Source organism: Palaemon carinicauda, chromosome 38, assembly GCF_036898095.1.
Source record: "Palaemon carinicauda isolate YSFRI2023 chromosome 38, ASM3689809v2, whole genome shotgun sequence".
Lineage (NCBI taxonomy): Eukaryota > Metazoa > Arthropoda > Malacostraca > Decapoda > Palaemonidae > Palaemon > Palaemon carinicauda.
In genome coordinates this window covers 3,248,924-3,261,423 of record NC_090762.1, presented here as the reverse complement: position 1 = coordinate 3,261,423, position 12,500 = coordinate 3,248,924, and the positions used below count along the sequence as shown (strand labels likewise).

General features: G+C 34.1%; 1 protein-coding gene across 2 annotated transcripts in view; it reads right to left on the bottom strand.

Moving 5' to 3' along the window:
* LOC137630378 (uncharacterized) overlaps positions 1 to 12,500 on the bottom strand; it is a 209,845-nt gene that overhangs the window by 172,303 nt on the left and 25,042 nt on the right. The window contains exon 1 of one of the 2 annotated variants that reach the window (XM_068361817.1): positions 10,960 to 11,123. The exons of the other annotated variant lie outside the window; for it this stretch is intronic. The gene's annotated coding sequence lies outside the window, so the exon portion shown is untranslated. Of the gene's footprint in view, positions 1 to 10,959; positions 11,124 to 12,500 lie in introns of those variants that run through there. 2 annotated transcript variants of the gene reach the window in all.

Genomic DNA, 12,500 nt, shown 5'->3' with positions numbered 1-12,500 from the left:
TAATATGAACATATATTTAGTAATGATTTGAATTTCAAAAAAATATGAGTCATATCAAAATATATGCTACAATAAAGATCAAGTTAGAGCAATGGAGCTCATGCATGAATAGAACAATGGTACCCATAATCGAATTACTTACCACATTTTTGTGATAACAGACGATATACTGCGTGATCAATAAATATGCCGCTGTATTGCAACTAATCTTTTTCATATCAGGTCGATATATTTATTGATCACGCAATATTCCGTCTGTTATCACAAAAAGGTGATAAGCAATTCGATTGAGGAGATGTACCCATTGTTCTATTCATGCATGAGTTCCATTGCAGATAGAAATATGAGCCTTGCTGGCATAATGGCTGCTACACGATTCTCTAACAATTAATAAGCTCTTTTGCTATTATTATTATTATTATTATTATTATTATTATTATTATTATTATTACTTGCTAAGCTACAGCCCTAGTTGGAAAAGCAAGATGCTATAAGTCCAGGGGCTCCAACAGGGAAAATAGCCCAGTGAGGAAAGGAAAAAAAGGAAAAATAAAACATTTTAAGAAGAGTAACAACATTAAAATAAATATCTCCTATATAAACTATATAAGCTTTAACAAAACAAGAGGAAGAGAAATTAGATAGAATAGTATGCCTGAGTATACCCTCAAGCAAGAGAACTCTAACCCAGGACAGTGGAAGACCATGATACAGAGGCTATGGCACTACCCAAGACTAGAGAACAATGGTTTGATTTTGGAGTGTCCTTCTCCTAGAAGAGCTCCTAACCATAGCTAAAGAGTCTCTTCTACCCGAAGATGCCTATGTATCAATTTGAAGCAACTTTATACTTTAAAATCTTTTGCATAACTTCAAAAGTTCACAGTTTTCTATCATTCTTCACTATTGATATCACCATTGAGAAAGATTCATAGCTTACGAAAAAGGCTGGATATTAAAATGGAATGCAAATATCAACAATGATTTGCAAATAATCCAGCATTATCAGGAAGAACAATGTTCATAAGCTAATGTGTACAAGGCCAAATAAATGGAATTTCTTGCAACATACAATTCGTGAATTAGCACCAAAGGTATGAATTCCTTAATATTCATTGGTCAATAGTGGGCTATAAATAGAGGACTATGAAATGGGAGTGGGAGATGATGAATGTTGAAGTATTGATTTAAAACCTCAAAATAGAGACGAATTGCGAAATCTAACCGAGGCCCTTTGCGTCAATAGATGTAGAAGGAGATGATGATGATGATGATTAGTCAATTACCTCTTTGAAACAATGATCCATCAAATTATCAAATATTATATGAGCTAAATATCAAATTATTGCTATTATTACTAGCTAAGCTACAACCTTAATTTGAAAAGCAGGATGCTACGAACCCAAGGGCTCCAATTGGGAAAAATAGCCTTGTGAGGAAAGGAAATAATGAAATAAATGGATATGAAATATATTAAGATCAATAACAATGTTAAAATAGATCTATCACGGGTATATCTTATATAAGTGGATGAGCAACATGGTGGCGTAACGAAATCTCGATGAAGTCATTGGCAGTGGGGTGACAGATTGGGTTTAAGTGTTTCATATTTTACTAGCCCTCAAAACCCTTTTTTTTTCAATACGTACAGCGCAGATTAACCCCTTGATTTTCTTGGCTTTATATCTTTTCGTATTCATATATATATATATATATATATATATATATATATATATATATATATATATATATATATATATATATATATATATATATATATATATATATATATATATATATATATATATATATATATATATATGTATATATATATATATATATATATATACATATATATATATATGTATATATCTATATATATGGATATACATACATATATATATATATATATGTGTGTGTGTGTGTGTGTGTGTGTGTGTGTGTGACTATTTCATCATCTCTCTCCACACTATTCCTGTTCCATAAATACGACTACCTCATACCTCAAACACTCCCGTTTGATCATCTATCCTTCCCTTGATTTTTGCATATTGCCCACCTCATGAATTCCTTCCTTTGCGTAAATAACAAATCCATTACTTTGTTATCGAACATTCGTCTTAATCACATCTGTAGCCACATTAAAACCTCCCCCTCAATTAAAACTAACTTCTATATTTACTTTCACTTGATACAAATAATTATCAGATTTTACTCCAATAGATGTAGTAGATTTGAGAACAAAACCCTCAGAAGGATATTGTGAGTTAAATGGCAGGACAGGATTAGATATGAAACTATAAGAGATTACTCGAGTGCCATATGCGGATGAGATCATGATGAGGGGTAGATGGAGATGGTTTGGGCAAGCTCTTCGCACTCCCCAAGAGATATTAGTTCACCAAATGTTCAGCTGGGTTCCACAAGGCACCGGAAGAGTTAGAAGACCCAGACGTACATGGCTGAGGATTATGAAGCGCTAATTAGGAGATGACGAATGGAGAAGTATTGAATTAAAAGCCTAAGATAGATATGACTGGCGAAATCTAACCGAGGCCCTTTGTGTCAATAGGCATAGGAGATGATGATGATGATGATGATGATGACATATATATATATATATATATATATATATATATATATATGTGTGTGTGTGTGTGTGTGCGTGTGTGCGTGTGTGGTCAGCTCCCAGTGTCCTTCTCCACCTGAGTTAGGACCAGGAAGGGCCAGGCAATGGAGGCTGATAATTCAGATGGTAGACCTGAAGGCTTCCCCAAAACCCACCATCCTCAGCTCACAAGAATTGTGAGGTTGCAGATACTAAAGAAACTACAGAGTTTGAGCAGTGCTGGAACCCCAGTCTGGCAGATCCCTAGGGAGGGACGTTTCCAATAGGCCACCCCAAGACTAGAGAGACCATAGGGTGTTTGTTATTATTAATAGCCAAGCTACAACCCTAGTTGCAAAAGCTAGATGCTATAAACCCAAGGGCTCCAATAGGGAAAAATAGCCCAGTGAGGAAAGGAAATAAGGAAATAAATAAATGATGAGAACAAATGAACAATAAATCATTCTAAAAACAGTAACAACGTCAAAAACAGATACGTCATATATAAACTATAAAAAGACTCATGTCAGCCTGGTCAACATAAAAACATTTGCTCCAACTTTGAACATTTGAAGTTCTACTGATTCAACTACCCGATTAGGAAGATCATTCCACAACTTGGTCACAGCTGGAATAAAACTTCTAGAATACTGTGTAGTATTGAGCCTCATGACGGAGAAGGCTACGAAGAATTTGCCAACGGCGAACTATTATCACTAATAGATATTATTATTATTACTATTCCACATTCAAGATTCAAATAATTTATTGACATAAAAAGATATATCAAATGGAATGCATAAGCATGCTTATGCAACCCCTTTCAAATAAGAAAATTCAAATAGTATTATTACTTATTCCATGCAAATTTAGGAAACTTTTTAACAAATCATTAACATTATTATTAAAAAAATAACAAACCATTTCAACAACTTTAGTTATATTTCGTTCTCTAAATTCCAAAAGTTCCAAACACTCCAACATGTAATGCTCTAAAGTGTGTGAGAAAGCCTCGCCACACAATCTACAAGACTTGCCATTATCATCAATATATTGCCAACAATAATTGTAACCTAACCTTAGCTTAATATTACAAGTATCCACTTTTGATAAAACCTTGCCATACGTTATATGGGTGTTTTCACTAACAAAAAGAATCCTATCCATGACACTTGGAAGGTTCAAGTCTAAACTCATGATCTCAATACGAGTGCTCATTGGACAACCTATAGTCCATTTCTTTTAGCGATGCATATTTGCACCGACTCGCGGCGGTGCCCTTTTAGCTCGGAAAAGTTTCCGGATCGCTGATTGGTTAGAATTATCTTGTCCAACCAATCAGCGATCCGGAAACTTTTCCGAGCTAAAAGGGCACCGCTGCGAGTCGGTGCAAATATGCATCGCCAAAAGAAATGGACTATAGTATAATACGCATGGCTCGATTTTGAATAATTTCTAATTCAATTTTTTCATTTCTTGCTCTGAGCAACATATAAGCACAGGAGCTGCATAATCAACAAAGGAGCGAATAGTACTAATATATACCATTCTTAAGACTGGGATACCTACACCACTGCCTCCGTTGGCCAATACCTGCAGAGGTCTCAGTCTCGATATGCAAATATTTCTAACATAATTAAGCTCATCGATGCTCTTATAAAAATATACATTCCAAGATACTTATACGTATTTACCCTTTCCAGTTATTATTATTATTATTATTATTACTTGCTAAGCTACAACCCTAGTTGAAAGCAGAATACTATAAGCCCAGGGGCTCCAACAGGGAAGATAGCCCAGTGAGGAAAGAAAACAAGGAAAAATAAAATATCTTAAGAAGAGTAACATAAAAATAAATATCTCCTATATAAACTATAAAAAACTTTAACAAAACAAGATTAAGAGAAATAGGATGGAATAGTGTGCCCAAGTATACCCTCAAGCAAGAGAACTCTAACCCAAGACAGTGGAAGACCATGGTACAGAGGATATGGCACTACCCAAGACTAGAGAACAATGGTTCTTTTCCATTAAAAGATAACTCATTTTCACTTATCATGCATGACTGAATCTTATTTTTATTTTCATTAATAACCAGTCCCATGTCTAAACATAAACCTTGTAGCTGATCTAATGCATTTTTTTTCAAAACAAACTCGTTACGGCACTGCATCAAAATGTCATCAGTATAAATCACCACGTCTGAACCCTTAGGAAAATTATGTCTTGCAGTTTTCTCCATAAGCACATTAAATAAAGTTGGACTTAAAACACCCCCTTGTGGGGTACCTAATTCTAATTCTATTTCTTCATATTCATGCCCCTGAAACCATACTTTAGCTTTTCTTTCATTCAAATAACTATAAATCCACCGCAATAGTGATCCCTTAACACCCTTGTTAACAAGCTCTTCAATAAGTACTTCTTTATTTGCTCTGAAAAAAAGGCTCAATTAAGATCAACAAAAGCAATGCATTTACCAGCATTATGACAAAGTACCCTCAAAACACGGTCAGTTATTATTATTATTATTATTATTATTATTATTATTATTATAATTATTACTATCCAAGCTACAACCCTAGTTGGAAAAGCAAGATGCTATAAGCCCAGGGGCTCCAACAGGGAAAAATAGCCCAGTGAGGAAAGGAAATAAGGAAATAAATAAATGAAGAGAACAAATTAACAATAAATCATTCTAAAATAAGTAACAACGTCAAAACAGACATGTCATATATAAACTATTAACAACATCAAAAACAAATATGTCATAAATAAACTATAAAAAGACTCGTGCTTTTACCTTTTATAAAGCCATACATATTATTTGACAACTGATCTCCAATAATAAAAAAAGCAGCCTGTTAAGTTTTAGCCATTCCATCAATTTACATATGCAAAACGTCTAAGAAATAGGTCTATAATCCCCAATGCCCTTAGGAACAGGAACAATCAAAGCCAATTTCCATTTGATAGGCAACCTGCCGTTTTTATAAGAAAGGTTATTATTATTATTACCATTTGCTAAGCTGCAACCCTATTTGGAAAAGCAGGATGCTATAAACCCAGGGGCTCCAACAGGGAAAACAGCCCAGTAAGGAAAGGAAACAAGGGAAAAAATTAATTTTCTTTTGAACAGGACAATATTAAAATAAATATTTCCTATATAAACTATAAAAAACTTAAACAAAACAAGAGGAGGAGAAACACGAGAGAACAGTGTGCCCGAGTGTACCCTCAAGCAAGAGAACTCTAGCTCAGGGCAGTGGAAAATCATGGTACAGAGGTTATGGCACTACCCAAAACTAGAAAACAATGGTTTGATTTCGGAGTGTCCTTCTCCTAGAAGAGCTGCTTACCATAGCTAGAGTCCCTTCTACCCTTACCAAGAGGAAAGTAGCTACTATCCTCCATCATAATTAAGCAATTTATTATATCATTTGTAACCCCATCCATTCCAGGGGGCAGTCGACTTAGCTTTTTTAATTCCTAATAATAATTCACCTCTCGTAAAGGGCAGGAAGGTTTCATCAATCACCCCCATCTGCATTTCGTTTCATCTATCACCCCCATCTGCATTTCGTTTCATCTATCACCCCCATCTGCATTTCGTTTCATCTATCACCCCCATCTGCATTTCGTTTCATCTATCACCCCCATCTGCATTTCGTTTCATCTATCACCCCCATCTGCATTTCGTTTCATCTATCACCCCCATCTGCATTTCGTTTCATCTATCACCCCCATCTGCATTTCGTTTCATCTATCACCCCCATCTGCATTTCGTTTCATCTATCACCCCCATCTGCATTTCGTTTCATCAATCACCCCCATCTGCATTTCGTTTCATCTATCACCCCCATCTGCATTTCGTTTCATCTATCACCCCCATCTGCATTTCGTTTCATCTATCACCCCCATCTGCATTTCATTTCATCTATCACCCCCATCTGCATTTCGTTTCATCTATCACCCCCATCTGCATTTCGTTTCATCTATCACCCCCATCTGCATTTCGTTTCATCTATCACCCCCATCTGCATTTCGTTTCATCTATCACCCCCATCTGCATTTCGTTTCATCTATCACCCCCATCTGCATTTCGTTTCATCTATCACCCCCATCTGCATTTCGTTTCATCTATCACCCCCATCTGCATTTCGTTTCATCTATCACCCCCATCTGCATTTCGTTTCATCTATCACCCCCATCTGCATTTCGTTTCATCAATCACCCCCATCTGCATTTCGTTTCATCTATCACCCCCATCTGCATTTCGTTTCATCTATCACCCCCATATGCATTTCCACCAACTACTACCTCTGTACAAGGCGGTCACGCAAACAAGACTGGATGTTAGCTGGTAAATTACTAATACTAGAGGCAGCTGCCCTACTTTCTCATTAAATTCATTTGCTTCAGCTTTAGGATTCGGATGGGCAACAATACTCTTATATATATATATATATATATATATATATATATATATATATATATATATATATATATATATATGTATATATATATATATATATATATGATAAATTTTTTCCACATTTAAACGTGTTTCTTTCATATATATATATATATATATATATATATATATATATATATATACATATGTATATATAATATAAATACATGTATATATATATACATATATACGTATATATAAATATATATATGTATATATATATATACACATACACACATATATATATATAATATATATATATATATATATATATATATATATATATATATATATATATATATACAATTTCTTTTCGATCATCCTCAGCTCTCTCCATCCCTTATGTAGGTGGTAAAGGGAGTAGTCCTCTATCTATTGCGTTCCACACACCACCCAGAGATTTCATGAACGAAAATATCCTCTAAAAAGTTATTAAGATACTTTCCTCTTGCCTCTTTTCGTATTTCTGAGGTGCCTTGAGCAATTTGTATCATTGTTTCCCTGCTACGCCTATTACTTGGATTCAAAATCCATTTTCTTTGAACTTTCCTCAAAACTTTATTCAGGCCTCGGTGTATTTAGTCATTGAAATATATGCATTTCTTATTGAAATTGCTGCTAATGTTGTTTTCAGACTTATATAATGCTGTATCTAAAACATCAAGCAAATCATCCAAAAATTTATTTTCATCATCTGCATGTCCATTTATGGACTTGTATTCCTTATACCATTTTCTTTGAACTTTCCTCAAAACTTTATTCAAGCCTCGGACTATTTAGTCATTAAAATATATGTATTTCTTATTGAAATTGCTGCTAATGTTGTTTTCAGACTTATATAATGCTGTATCTAAACCATCAAGCAAATCATCCAAAAATTTATTTTCATCATTTGCATGTCCATTTATAGACATATTCCTTATACCATTTATCAACTTTGAACATAAAATCAAACGTTTCACCATCTTTAATTCTTAATCTTTTATACTTAAGGCAGAATGCTATCCGTCGAAAGCCCAAATTCGTCTGAAGAGCAAAATGATCACTTACCAAGTCACCAACAACGGAAGCAACAGCTTCATTCTCCGCCATATTATCATTATTACTAGCCAAGCTACAACCCTAGTTAGAAAAGGAAGATGCTATAAGCCCAAAGGCTCCAATAGGGAAAAATAGCCCAGTGAGGAAAGGAAATAAGGAAATAAATAAATGATGAGAATAAATTAACAATAAATCATTCTAAAAACAGTAACAACGTCAAAACAGATATGTCCTATATAAGCTATTAACGTCAAAAACAGATATGTCCTATATAAACTATTAACAATGTCAAAAACAGATATGTCCTATATAAACTATTAACGTCAAAAACAGATATGTCCTATATAAGCTATTAACGTCAAAAACAGATATGTCCTATATAAGCTATTAACGTCAAAAACAGATATGTCCTATATAAGCTATTAACGTCAAAAACAGATATGTCCTACATAAACTATTAACAATGTCAAAAACAGATATGTCCTATATAAGCTATTAACGTCAAAAACAGATATGTCCTATATAAGCTATTAACGTCAAAAACAGATATGTCCTATATAAACTATTAACGTCAAAAACAGATATGTCCTATATAAGCTATTAACGTCAAAAACAGATATGTCATATATAAACTATAAAAAGACTCATGTCAGCCTGGTCAACATTAAAAAGACGTACATAATCAATTCTCTCTCCTCTTATGTGAGTGGGTTCTTTATTACCTAAAACCCTTCTAATATACAGATATTATCCAGTGACTTAAGAATACTATGTAATAAACATTTCTATTCGGACTCCCAAAATTTTCTAAGCTTCGATGACGAGCATTGAGATCACCCATTAATAAACATTTCTGATCAAATACATATGAGGGGAAATTTTCAAGTGAAAGTCTATTAATATGAATATAGACGTTAATGATATATTATATATGTATATGTATATATATATATATATATATATGTGTGTGTGTGTGTGTATATGTATATATATATATATATATATATATATATATATATATATATATATATATATATCGATATCTATCTATATATATATATATATATATATATATATATATATATAAATTGTCAACATATAATTTGAGAACCAAAAGTTCAGTGCCATCAACAAAACGATATTCACATAATGTGGCAGTAATACTATTCTTAAAAAAATGTAGTTATATTTTCTTTGTTGGCTGGAAATTCAAAACTTTGTTATCTGACAGTTTAAAGCCTAATCCATGAACCTCAACCTCTTGCAAAGTAACGATGTCATAATTATGAGACAAAAAACAAGCTTAAATATCAGTCGCCATTTTTTGAAGATTTTTTCCCAAGATAACAACTTCAGATTAGATACCACCATTTTTGTTTACTTGTTCTCTAAACCTTTTGGCAAATGCAATGACACCACTTCCCAGCTTATTTGGAGCTTGCATGTAAGTCGATACAGCATCTAATAAATTTCTCATCTGTATATGACCGCTATAAACAACCTCAGACTGACGATCATTCACAGAAATATGCTTTCCATTACTAAGGGATTCAGTTTTTTTGAGAAGTCGATTTATGGGCGTGCACCTCAACTTCACTTCGACCAAGAGATCGATCCTTCGCTGGCTTTACCCTAGAATCCGATTTATCTTTGGAAGAGATATCTGGAATGTTGCAAACTTTATTAACCTGGCTCTGCAGTGTCAGAATCAAGTTCTTTAGTTGCTTTACTTCAATGTGAAGAGTAGTTATTGCGTCACTTTACCCTAGAATCCGATTTATCTTTGGAAGAGACATCTGGAATGTTGCAAACTTTATTAACCTGGCTCTGCAGTGTCAGAATCAAGTTCTTTAGTTGCTCATCTTCAATGTGAAGAGCAGTTATTGCGTCACTCTTTTGCCTTTCCAAATCAGAAGAATTTCTAGTCCTTTGCTCCCAAACATTGACCACACGACCACCTTGGTCATTCAAAGACTGATCAGAGATAAATTTTCCAGGGCTTCCTGCGGGGTTTTTCAAACATCTGGTCTGACTACACTAACAACAGGCATTTTCTGGCACAAAAGAGAATTTGCATTATGCTCCCCTATATTATTACTATTAGCCCTTTCCTTGAAAATTGCTAATATTGGTTTTAAGCATAAAAATTACCAATTCATCCACTTGTGTGAAGTCACAGCTGCACGGATTTTAACTACCTTTCTCTATTTAGATTTAACTTTTTTCGTTTTTAGAATACAATACTTCTGTACCCTTTCGTATCGTATAAAGGCTGCCAGAGATTTTAATTTTGTATATGTAGCATCTAATCGCAGGATATGAACCTGCCACTGAGTTAAAAAAAAAAAAGTACCAATAATGAAAAAAGAATGAAGAAAATTGTTAATGAATATGATAACGAGAAAAGTTGTATTGAATATTTACGAGGTATAGCACATACTTTTCAAATTTTATATATGATTTTTTAAATAAGTTTTTTTTCTTTCTCTTGATTTATTTCATCATTTTTTTTTGTATATGTAGCATCTAATCGCAGGATATGAACCTCCCACTAAGTTAAAAAAAGGTACCAAGATGGAAATAAGAATGAAGAAAATTGTTTATGAATATGATAACGAGAAAAGTTGTATTGAATATTCACGAGGTATAGCACATACTTTTTCAAATTTTATATATGATTTTTTTTAAATCGAGTTTTTTCTTTCTCATGATTTTTTCACATTTTTTTTCTCTCATTTAATGGCGAATTGTTATCGTCGGCCAATTTTTAGCGGCGAAATGTTGGAGAAGAATTGTTGGCGGCGAATTGACTTATACCATTCAATATGTCACATACCTTTGTATTTATATCAGCGAAGTAACAACTATTTCCCATTCGGCAAATCCAAGTAAGCAGAGATTCAGATCGTCCAAATCCTTTTTCGATTTCTGGATCACAAACAAAAGCGATCGCAAGTGACGCCTACTTTAACGAATGTTATACTAGACTCAAGAGGCACTGGTTGCAACTGCTCTTATCTCCCGACACACACTTATTGGTTATACCAGACATATCGTGCACGTGAGCGCATGATAATCCAGTTGCCAGAATTGAGTACCTTGTTGTTGGAAATGTATTTTTTTTTTTCATGGTTTCTTACTCACATGGGTCCGGATAGAAATTCTGGTTAGGTTGCCGGAGAGGCAACCTTGGGGAACTCCGCTAATTTACATAAATCCAAGATCGTTGCTGTTGGAGATGAAAAATAAATTTTCAGTCAATTAACTTATAGCGTGTGATACCCCTTTACCCATACAAATTTGAGGTAATGAATCTATTCTTACTCACATGGGTCTGGATAGAAATTCTGGTTAGGTTACCGGAGAGGCAACCTTGGGGAACTCCGCTAATTTACATAAATCCAAGATCGTTGCTGTTGGAGATGAAAAATAAATTTTCAACCAATTAACTTCACATGGGTCTGGATAGAAATTCTGGTTAGGTTGCCTGAGAGGCAACCTTGGGGAACTCCGCTCATTTACATTAATCCAAGATCGTTGCCGTTGGAGGAGATGGAAAATAAATTTTCAACCAATTAACTTATAGCGTGTGATACCCCTTTACCCATACAAATTTGAGGTGATGAATCGATTTCTGGGTTAGGTGGTGTAGTTTGAGGTCAAAGTCATGGTTAAAGATCAACTTCAATGCCATTTTTAATTAGGCCTAATGAGTTTTCTTATTTTTTCAACCCTTGCATCATGGCTGATAAGATCTGATGGATGACCCAAGGGGTCTTCTCCTGGTATGTAACAAGGGTATTATTATTATCATTATTACTATCCAAGCTACAACCCTAGTATGAAAAGCAAGATGCTATAAGCCCAGGGGCTCCAATAGGGAAAAATAGCCCAGTGAGGAAAGTAAATAAGGAAATAAATAAATGAAGAGAACAAATTAACAATAAATCATTCTAAAAAAAGTAACAACGTCAAAACAGATATGTCATAATATATATAAACTATTAACAACGTCAAAAACAAATATGTCATATATAAACTATAAAAACACTCATTTCCGCCTGGTCAACAAAAAAAAGTATTTGCTCCAACTTTGAACTTTTGAAGTTCTACTGATTCAACTACCCGATTAGGAAGATCATTCCAAGAGGAAACAACGTTCACTGTGATCAGGTTACAAAAATCCTCTCATGTGCCAAACCCCGGTGAGAAGACCGGCAGCCTAAGCTACAGAGCATTATTGATGTATATGGAGATGCGGCAAGAATAGCCTTCCACAAATGTCATTGTACTAATGCATCTACAGAGAAAATTATGCGAGCAATAAAGTCACAGAAAGGAAAGGCTGAAGATGAGGGTGTAGAAAAAAACAATGTC